This window comes from Triticum urartu, chromosome 2A (assembly GCF_056163025.1).
Source record: "Triticum urartu cultivar PI428250 chromosome 2A, HENAU_Tu73, whole genome shotgun sequence".
Classification (NCBI taxonomy): Eukaryota; Viridiplantae; Streptophyta; class Magnoliopsida; order Poales; family Poaceae; genus Triticum; species Triticum urartu.
In genome coordinates, this window is record NC_141874.1 from 328,595,512 (window position 1) to 328,607,043 (window position 11,532).

Below are 11,532 nucleotides of genomic sequence, written 5' to 3' on the forward strand. Positions count from 1 at the left end.
ATCAAAGTATTCGCCAACAAGAAATGTCTGACCACGGATGTAATTGCGTGCTTCAAGTACTGCTTTACTTTTAGCAAGCAACAACTCCACTTCTTCATCTGTAACATCCCAATTTTCCTAAATTAGGATGTTATTAGATCATTTTCATATGCATATCATATTTTTATTGCATTATTTGTCTTTCTGCAATATTTGAATCATTATGCAACTAAAGGCAATTTATTGGAGCGGATATAACATGACTTCTCCCCTGTTTTAAAATGTTCATAATGTGCAGAATATAATTTCCAGTTCATCTGATGTGTTCTGGATTTTTTATTAATCTCAAAAATATTTTCTTTGTGTGTTGTTTTATTGTTTGTGTGGTCTATTGCATAAAATTATTTTCAAAACTGCATTAGAGTGGAAACTAGTTGTTCCTATAGTTCATATTAGGTGTGTATATTTTACTGTGTGTCTATGTATTTTTTATTTAGTTTTTATCCTGTTGTTTTATTTTTTTTAGTTCTTTTTAGTTCTATTGTTTTGTAAAGGAAAAAGGAAAAACTCAGCGCGCAGCGTAGAGCACTGCGCGGCCCAGCACTGCGGCCCACCTAACCCCGCACCTGACCCGCACCCAACCGCATCGCTAGACCCGACCCGCATTGCCCCTCGCATCCCGTCGCTGACCAGTAGGACCCGCGCCGCCCCACTCTTCTTCCCCGAGTTGGCCACACGCGCAGCCGCACACGTGCACCCAAGCACGAGCCCGAGTCAAACTCGAGCACCAGGCCACCCCACGCACGCCTGAGACATCTAGGGCGAGCCCACGCCCTCGAGGAACCCCCAAACCCCTGCCTTGTTCTTCCTCGTTGCCGCACGCATTGGTTAGGGCGAAACCGATCTCGTCTTGGAGCTCCGACGACCGCCGCCATTCGCCGGTCGTTGCCGTCACCATAAGAACTCGCAGAGCTCAGCTGCTTGCACCCTTCAATTCCCCACTCGACGCCGAACACTTTTGACACCCCGGGAAACCCTGCAGAGCACTAGGACGCCGCCGCCACCGACGTCTGCCGCCGCCAGAGCTCTTCCGGTTCACCCCGCCACCGTAGCCGTAGAGGAGATCCTCGCCGTCGTCGAACACCACCACCACCTCCTCCACTCACTGCCGCATCCGCCCGTCACTTCCCCCTCGCTGGACCACCACCTGAGAGCCACCACTGCCAACGGTCGACCGCCGCCGCCACTTCTTTTGTCTTCTGGTGAGCACACGCCTCTAGCGAGTCACGTGACGTCACTACGGGAGCTTCTACAGGGGTTCTCTACAGCGCTCAGGAGATTTCTGTTGCTGTTTTTATTTTTTTTTCAGTTTTCACTCAGAACTTCAACTAGGTATATCTTTTATTCTAAAAATCAAATTTAGGTAATTCTTTTTCCTGTGCACTCACAAAAAGCAGCACATTATCACAGTACCAACTTAGCACATGTTTGCACTGTTCAAATTTGAATTCGTTTGAATTTTAATTAAACCTTCCGGAGGCCATATCTTTCAAACCGCTTATCGAATTCGAGTGATTCTTTTTGCATTGTGATCGTAGTGCAACTTAGGTGCTGTTATGCTACTGTTGTTGAGTTTTAAAAATGGTTTTCTTGCTGTTGGTTTTGTTTTGGTTCTTTTCGTGTTCTAGTGATTGATTTGTTGAATTGTGTCAAACGTGTAGATTGTCCGGAGTGCGACGCGAACTATTGTCAGGAGTGTGACTTTCTGAACCAGAACCAAGGCAAGTTACATGTTGATCATCCTTTACCTATTGTTTTCTATGCATGTAGTTATATCACACTATGAATATATGCATGTATAGGATTACTATATTATTTTTCTATATTGTTGAGCTATCTCCTGTCACTGCAGATCGTGGTAGTTGTAGTTCCTATGCTTTGTAGACGGGGATTGGTTCGTGTATTCATTGAGCTTATGTGAGGATTATATATATACTAATTTGAGTAGTAATTCAGGATTTAATTCAGCTCTGGGCGGAATCGGTGTTGCTAGGGTGGTTTCAAGAACATCATGGTTTATACCCTCTGAATGTATGTGGATGGCCACCCAGGCTCAAAAAAGATCAGACAGACTTAGTGACTAGTAGCTTCAATGTGCGACCACTAGCTAAATGGGCTCTGGCTTAGTTGATCAGTTGTGGAACCCTTACCCAGATGTGCCAGCAGATGTAGATATAATAGTTGGGATGGGCCTCCTGTTGGGACTAGGGGACTGCTTCTGAAAGACTTCGTCTGAATCTTCAGGTTGGGTCCAGTGGGTAAAGCATACTAAACTCTACAGAGTATTAAAAACTAATCATGATTAGTCATGTCCCCGGTTATGGGAAACTTTGAGCGACTATGCCATTACAGTTGTTGGATGATCTTGACAGATGTGACACTCAATAATATTTGTGGGAAAACTTAATAAAGGGTAGGTTGGAGTTGATTTTGCCAACTCAACCTTGTGTATTTACTTGTAGTAATAAAAGAACTAAATTAAAAATTTGACTATTAGGTAGTTATTAGGATAAAGTCAGCTTTCTGCAAAAATAAACCCTCAAGCCTTGCTTTGTTGTACTATGCATATCCATGTAGGTCTGCTTTATTATTACTCCTGTGTAACTTGCCAATACATTCCAAGTATTGACCTATATGGCTGCAATGTCTCATGTTGCAGGATATTCAGACGAAGATTAAGGTACCGTTAGGGTCACGAGTCTGCACTCAGCATCGCCAGTGGGCTATGATGGGATTCATCTTTATTTTCTGCTACTTTCTGCTGTTTGATTGAATAAAGCTAGCCAACTGCTATGCAGATTGTTTTATTTTATATATTCTGGATCATACGATGTAATAAATGATGCACTTGCTATTCTGGTATTCATCTATACTGTGTGTGCTAGCAAATTTGATCCAGGGACTAGCATGGTAAGCACAGAGACTCAAATCCTTCGAGGTTTGGTCGTTACAGATGGTATCAGAGCAGTGTGTTGACTGTAGGACGTGACCCTAGAAAGTGGATTAGAAAATCCATAGGAGGGAAAATTATTTTATAAACTAGCTATACTTCTTACCATTTATTAGTTAACCCCCTCAAGTATCTTGAACAGTTAAATAGGAACTAGTACTGAGACCACCATTCATGTTTGTTTTATATTGCAACGTTATCGTGTTAGCGTATCTGATTATGCCTACTTTCGTGGCATGAAGATACTAGATTGTTTGCTTGATTGGTCGTTGTTTGTTAAATTGCTTAGTGTCGAAATTATTCGACTATATATATAATATTATTATATTATTTGTTGTTTGTTGTTTGTTTGTTGGTGTTATTCATCGTTGTGTTTTATTGCCTTGATCATATTATGCATATGGGTAGAATATATTTATATATACTTAGCTTTTGGCCCTATTATATCTATAACTCATCTATGCTTGCCCACTAGATACCACCGAGGCGTGATACTAGACGCAATGCTGCAGGAGGAGACAACAATGGCAATGAAGTACCACCATACATACAGCAGGTTATTGAGGGACAGGCCCAGTTGATCTAGTTGCTTGCTCAGAACCAGAACAATAACAACAACAATCCGCCGCCACCGCCACCTATGGATATGCTTACCAGGTTCTTGAGGTTGAATCCTTAGAGATTCTCCAGTTCCCTGAACCTCTTTGTGGCTGATGATTGGCTCCGTGCAGTCAATAGGAACCTGGAGACGGCTGGATGCACAGATGTAGAGAGGGTGAGGTTTGCCTCACATTTGCTGGAGGGTCCTGCCGCAGCTTGGTGGGACAACTACTTGGTCACTTATCCCATTGCTGGTATCACTTGGGTATAGTTTCAGGCAGCTTTCCGTACTGCACATGTGTCTGCTAGTGCTATGAGTCTGAAAAAGAAGGAGTTTCGCAGTTTGCGCCAGGGGGGTCGCACTGTTAATGCTTATGTGGAGGAATTTAATAATCTTGCACGCTATGCTCCTAACGATGTTAACACTAATGCAGCTAGGCAGGAGAAATTCTTGGAGGGCCTAAATGATGACTTGAGCCTTCAGTTGACAGTGGCCACTTTTAGGAATTGTCAGGATTTGATTGATAAGGCTATTGTGCTGGAGGGAAAGCAACATGCCATAGAGAATCACAAGAGGAAGTACAACAACAATAACAGGTATAATTCAGGACCACAGTAGAAGCCACACACTTCATATCATGGTAATGGAGGTAATGGGCATAATCATCATGGAGGTAATGGGCATAATCATCATGGAGGTAATGGACATAATCATCATGGAGGGAATGGCCACAACCATAATGGCCACCATCATCATAATGGGCACAAGAGTAACAATGGCAATGGTAGAGGTAATGGTAATGGTAATGGAGGGAATAATAACCAGAGCCACCAGATTATGCCTGTGCAGAGGGATATTAGCCAAGTTCAGTGCTATAAGTGTAGGCAGATGGGCCACTACTCCAATGCTTGTCCAGAGAGCAAGAACGGTAATGGGAATTCAGGAGTCAGCAAGCCAAATCCCTTCCAAAAGGGTCATGTCAACCATGTTAATGTTGAGGAGGTCTATAATGAACCTGATGCAGTGATTGGTAAGTTCTTGATTAATTCAATACCTACACTTGTTCTTTTTGATACTGGTGCATCACATTCATTTATTTCGAGGGTATTTGTTGATAAACATGGATTGCCAACCAAAACACTTAGTATGCCTATTAGAGTGAGTTCCCCAGGAGCTGAGATGATAGCATGTGTTGGTTGTCATCAGTTGACTTTGTCTATTGGGAAGCATGAGTTTCCTATGGATTTGATTATATTGAAGTCGCAAGGTCTGGATTTTATTTTGGGCATGGATTGGTTGCAGTTATATAAATGTCGTATTGATTGTGCCAATCGATCTATTACTCTCAGTGCACCAGGAGGGAAGAGGATCAAATATGTATGTAAGTATAAGCATAATAGGGTGGAGGTGAACTCTCTTAAGGGGGGTAGCCTGGAAGAGGTGCCAGTTGTGAGGGATTATCCAGATGTGTTTCCAGAGGAGTTGCCAGGTATGCCACCAGATAGAGATATTGAGTTTTTTATTGATTTAATACCGGGCACTGGTCCAATTGCAAAGACACCATATAGAATACCTCCTCAAGAGTTGGAAGAATTGAAGAAGCAGATAAGAGAATTGTAGGCACAAGGATTTATTCGTCCAAGTTCATCACCTTGGGGAGCTCCAGTTTTGTTTGTGGAGAAGAAGGATGGAACCTTGAGGATGTGTGTTGATTATCGCTCTTTGAATGAGGTAACCATTAAGAATAAGTATCCTTTGCCTATGATAAATGATCTGTTTGACCAGTTGGAGGGAGCTACTGTGTTTTCTAAGATTGATCTTCATTCTGGTTATCATCAATTGAAGATTCGTGAGCAAGATATTCCAAAGACTGCTTTTACTATGATGTATGGGTTGTATGAATATACTGTTATGTCATTTGGATTGACTAACACTCCTGCATACTTCATGAATATGATGAACAAGGTGTTTATGGAGTTCTTGGATAAATTTGTGGTTGTTTTCATTGATGATATATTGGTGTTCTCCAAGAATAAGCAAGAGCATGAGGTGCATTTGCGTTTGGTAATGGAGAAATTGAGGGAACATCAGCTGTATGCCAAGTTCAGCAAATGTGAGTTTTGGCTGGATGAGGTAGCATTCCTTGGACATGTTGTGTCAGGTAATGGAGTTGCAGTTGATCCATCTAAGGTTGCTGGAGTTACAGAGTGGGAGACACCCACGACAGTTGGGGAGATTCGTAGTTTTTTGGGCCTTGCAGGTTATTACAAGAGGTTTATTGATAACTTTTCCAAGATTGCAAAGCCTATGACTGAATTGTTGAAGAAGGAAAATAAATTTGTTTGGACTGATGAATGTGAAGCCAGCTTTCAGGAATTGAAGCAGCGTTTGGTTACAGCACCAGTCTTAACTCTGCCAGATATACATAAGGACTTCCAAGTATATTGTGATGCTTCTCCTCAAGGACTTGGGAGTGTTTTGATGCAGGAAGGTAAAGTTGTTTCTTATGCTTCACGTCAGCTTATGAATCATGAGCACAATTATCCTACACATGATTTGGAGTTAGCCTCAGTTGTGCATGCATTGAAAACTTGGAGGCCATATCTTATTGGTAATCATTGTGATATATTTTCTGATCATAAGAGCTTGAAGTATATTTTTACTCAGAAGGATTTGAACCTCAGGCAGAGGAGATGGTTTGGAGCTTATTAAGGATTATGATTTGAATGTGTAGTTTCATCCTGTTAAGGCTAATGTTGTTGCTAATGCATTGAGTCGTAGGAGCCATGCTAACACAATTAATGTTGATAATATGCCACCCGAGTTATGTGAACAGTTCAGGAATCTTAGGTTGGAGATGGTTCCTAAGGGATATTTAGCAACACTTGAGGTAAAGCCTACTTTGCTTGACAGGATCAGAGAAGCTCGAAAGGATGATAAGGAGATTGCTGAGATAAAAGCGAACATGGTTAAAGGTAAGGCAGAAGGTTTCCATGAGGATTAACATGGAGCCATATGGTTTGAGAAGCGTATTTGTGTACCGCAAGATGCAGATATCAGGAAGTTAATTCTTTAGGAGGCGCATGATTCACCTTATTCTATTCACCCAGGTAATACTAAGATGTATTCGGATTTGAGGGAAATATTTTGGTGGCCTAGCCTAAAGAGGGAAATTGCTGGTTATATTGCAACATGTGATGTGTGCCAGCGAGTTAAAGCAGAACATGAGAGGCCAGCAGGTTTGTTACAACCATTGCCTATACCTGAATGGAAGTGGGATGAGATTCGTATGGATTTCATTACAGGTCTACCCAGGACTCGGTCAGGATATGATTCTATTTGGGTGGTTGTTGATCGTTTGACTAAAGTTGCTCACTTCATCCCGGTAAAGACTACTTATACCAGTGCTCAGCTAGCAAAGATTTATATGTCTAAAAATTTTTGTCTGCATGGAGTTCCAAGGAAGGTAGTGTCTCATAGAGGTACTTAGTTCACATCTATATTTTGGCGTCAGTTGCATGAATCCTTGGGCACCAGGCTGGAGTTCAGTACAGCTTTCCATCCACAGACAGATGGGCAAACAGAGAGGGTAAATCAGATTTTGGAGGATATGTTGAGGGCTTGTGCCTTGGACTATGGGTCCAGTTGGGATGATAATTTACCTTATGCAGAGTTCTCATATAATAACAGTTATCATGATAGTCTGGAGATGGCCCCATTTGAGGTATTGTATGGTAGAAAGTGCAGGACACCATTAATGTGGGATGAGTTTGGAGAGCATCAGTTCTTTGGACCAGACTTGATCAGATATGCTGAGGAGAAGGTCAAGTTGACTCGTGACAGGCTGAAGATAGCATAGTCCAGGCAGAAGAGTTATGCAAATGCAAAATGTAAGGAGGTGACATATGAGGTAGGAGACCGTGCATATCTTAGAGTTTCACCACTTCGTGGAATTAAGAGGTTTGGAATTAAAGGTAAGTTAGCACCACGCTTTGTGGGGCCTTATAAGATTTGGAGCGAAGAGGAGAGGTAGCTTATTAGCTGGAGTTACCAGAATCCTTGTCTGGAGTTCATAATGTGTTTCATGTATCTCAGTTGAAGAAGTGCCATGCAGAGATGATGGATGTTCCATTGAGGGACACAGTGCCACTTGAGGAAATTCAGTTGGAGAGTGATTTGACATATGACGAGAAACCCGTTAAGATTTTGGAGACAGCAGAGAGAGTTACTCGCACCAAGACAATTAAGTTATGCAAGGTTCAGTGGGATCATCACACAGAGGAAGAAGCTACCTGGGAACGAGAGGAAGATCTCAGGAAGGATCACCCACACCTATTTGCTAGCCAGCCCGAATCTCAAGGGTGAGATTCATCTTAAGGGGGTAGGTTTGTAACATCCCAATTTTCCTAAATTAGGATGTTATTAGATCATTCATATGCATATCATATTTTATTGCATTATTTGTCTTTCTGCAATATTTGAATCATTATGCAACTAAAGGCATTTTATTGGAGCGGATATAACATGACTTCTCCCCTGTTTTAAAATGTTCATAATGTGCAGAATATTATTTCCAATTCATCTAATGTGTTCTGGTATTTTTATTAATCTCAAAAATATTTTATTTGTGTGTTGTTTTACTGTTTGTGTGGTCTATTGCATAAAAATTATTTTCAAAACTGCATTAGAGTGGAAACTAGTTGTTCCTGTAGTTTATATTAGGTGTATATATTTTACTGTGTGTCTACGTATTTTTTATTTAGTTTTTATCTTGTTGTTTTATTTTTAGTTCTTTTTACTTCTGTTGTTTTGTAAAGAAAAAAGGAAAAACTCAGCGCCCAGCGCAGAGCACTGCATGGCCTAGCTAGCCATGCGGCCTAGCACCGCGACCCACCTAACCCCGCACCCAACCGCACCGCTAGACCCGACCCGCATCGCCCCTCGCCTCCCGTCGCTGACCAGCAGGACCCGCGCCGCCCCACTCTTCTTCCCCGAGTCGGCTGCACGCGCAGCCGCACACGCACACCCGAGCGCGAGCCCGAGACGTCTAGGGCGAGCCCACGCCCTCGAGGAACCCCCAAACCCCTGCCTTGTTCTTCCTCGTTGCCGCACGCATCGGTTAGGGTGAAACCGATATCGTCTTGGAGCTCCGCCGACCGCCGCCGTTCGCCGGTCGTTGTCGTCACTGTAAGAACTCGCAGAGCTCAGCCGCTTGCACCCTTCAATTCCCCACTCGACACCGAACTCTTTTGACACCCCGAGAAACCCCGCAGAGAACTAGGATGCTACCGCCACTAACGTCTGCCGCCGCCGGAGCTCTTCCGGTTCACCCCAGCACCGCAGCCGCAGAGGAGGTCCTCGCCGTCGTCGAACACCACCACCGCCTCTGCCACTCACCGCCGCATCCGCTCGTCACTTCCCCCTCGCTGGACCACCACCTGAGAGCCGCCGCCGCCAACGCCCGACCGACGCTACCGCTTCTTTTGTCTTCTGGTGAGCACACGCCTCTAGCGAGTCATGTGTCGCCACGTCGTGTCGCTACAGGAGCTTCTACAGGGGTTCGCTACAGCACTCAGGAGATTTTTGTTGCTGTTTTTTTCGGTTTTCACTCAAAACTTCAACTAGCTATATCTTTTATTCTATAAATCCAATTTAGGCAATTCTTTATCCTGTGCACTCACAAAAATCAGCACATTACCACAGTACCAACTTTGCACATGTTTGCACTGTTCAAATTTGAATTCGTTTGAATTTGAATTAAACATCTCGGAGGACGTATCTTTTGAACCGCTTATCGAATTCGAGTGATTCTTTTTGCATTGTGATCGTAGTGCAATTTCGGTGCTGTTCTGCTACTGTTGTTGAGTTTTAAAAATGGTTTTCTTGCTGTTGGTTTTGTTTTGGTTCTTTTCGTGTTCCAGTGATTGATTTGTTGAATTCTGTGAAACATGTAGATTGTCCGGAGTGCGACTCGAACTATTGTCAGGAGTGTGACTTTCTGAACCAGAACCAAGGCAAGTTACATGTTAATCATCCTTTACCTATTGTTTTCTATGCATGTAGTTATATCACACTATGAATATATGCATGTGTAGGATTACTATATTATTTTGCTATATTGTTGAGCTATCTCCCTCACTGCAGATTGTGGTAGTTGTAGTTGCTATGCTTTGTAGACGGGGATTGGTTCGTGTATTCACTGAGCTTATGTGAGGATTATATATATATATAATAATTTGAGTAGTAACTCTAGATTTAATTCACCTCTGGGTAGAGTTGGTGTTGCTAGGGTGGTTTCAAGAACATCATGGTTTATACCCTCTGAATGTAAGTGGACGGCGGCCTAGGCTCAAAAAAGATCAGACAGACTTAGTGACTAGTAGCTTCCATGTGCGACCACTGGCTAACTGGGCTCTGGCTTAGTTGATCAGTTGTGGAACCCTTACCCGGATGTGCTAGCAGATGTAGATGCTTCTGAAAGACTTCGTCTGAATCTTCGGGTTGGGTCCAGTGGGTAAAGCATACTAAACTCTGCAGAGTATTAAAAACCAATCATGATTAGTCATGTCCCCGGTTATGGGCAACTTTGAGCGACTATGCCATTACAGTTGTTGGATGATCTTGACAGATGTGACACTTAATAATATTTGTGGGAAAACTTAGTAAAGGGTAGGTTGGAGTTGATTTTTCCAACTCAACCTTGTGTATTTACATGTAGTGATAAAAGAACTAAATTAAAGAATTGACTATTAGGTAGTTATTAGGATAAAGTCAGCTTTCTGCAAAAATAAACCCTCAAGCCTTCCTTTGATGTACTATGCATATACATGTAGGTCTGCTTTATTATTACTCCTGTGTAACTTGCCAATACATTCCAAGTATTGACCTATATGGCTGCAACGTCTCATGTTGCAGTATATTCAGACGAAGAGTAAGGTACCGTTAGGGTCGCGAGTCTGCACTCAGCATTGCCAGTGGGCTATGATGGGACTCATCATTATTTTCTGCTACTTTCTGTTGTTTGATTGAATAAAGCTAGCCAAGTGCTATGCAGATTGTTTTATTTTATATATTCTGGATCATATGATGTAATAAATGATGCACTTGCTATTCTGGTATTCATCTATACTGTGTGTGCTAGTGAGTTCGATCCAGGGACTAGCATGGTAAGCACAGAGACTCAAATCCTTCGAGGTTTGGTCGTTACATCATCATTCATGTCGTCAGAAATAATATTACTCCCCGGTTTGAACAACCTGCTATTAATTTGGTTTTGGGCGATGAGTGCTTTAAGTAAGAGGCAATCATTCTCTTTCCTCTTCGCTCTCCTCCGGCGCTTCCTCTCGTGTGCAGCCTTTTTGGCCACTTCCTTCTTGGTACTTGAAGCATTTCTGGCAGAATGTCTGGTTGGTTGCAAGGTAGACTGCGGAGCAGACGGTGAAGCTTCGAGGGACTGTTTAGCAGACAGTTTATCTATTCAGGACCGCCGAGCTCGCGGTGCTATTGTGACAGACTGCTGGGCTGTAGGAGCAGAGGCATCGGACTGCTGACCATGCGTTGAAGCTATGTCGAGTTTCTGCGCAGGTGGTGCCAACTTGTCGGTGTGCTGAGGAGGTCATGCCAACGCATTGGTTTGTTGAGAAGGAAGTGTTGATGCATTGGTATGCTGATCACACGACTGCGGACTGACGGACTGATGAGCAGTCGGTTCTAGACCTACAAACTGCTTAGCAGGCAGTTCCGAAGCATCAGACTGCTTAGTAGTCCGTTCCACCAGGTTGGTCTACTCAGCATGTGCTGCAACTGGGTCTCCCCTGGCTGCTTCAGTGGCCTGCATCTGATCCGGTGCTGCGTCTTCAGCAGTTCTAGGCCTTGCCACTGGCTGCTCTGGGGCAGAAGATGACATGGCCTGTACGGCAAAAAGTCGGGCCGGTTGATCACA

The 11,532-nt window shown here is 43.2% G+C and overlaps 1 pseudogene; it reads left to right on the forward strand.

The window, feature by feature from the left end:
- Positions 1-3,492: 3,492 nt before the first annotated feature.
- On the forward strand, positions 3,493-11,200 carry LOC147984992 (uncharacterized; annotated as a pseudogene).
- Positions 11,201-11,532: the final 332 nt, after the last annotated feature.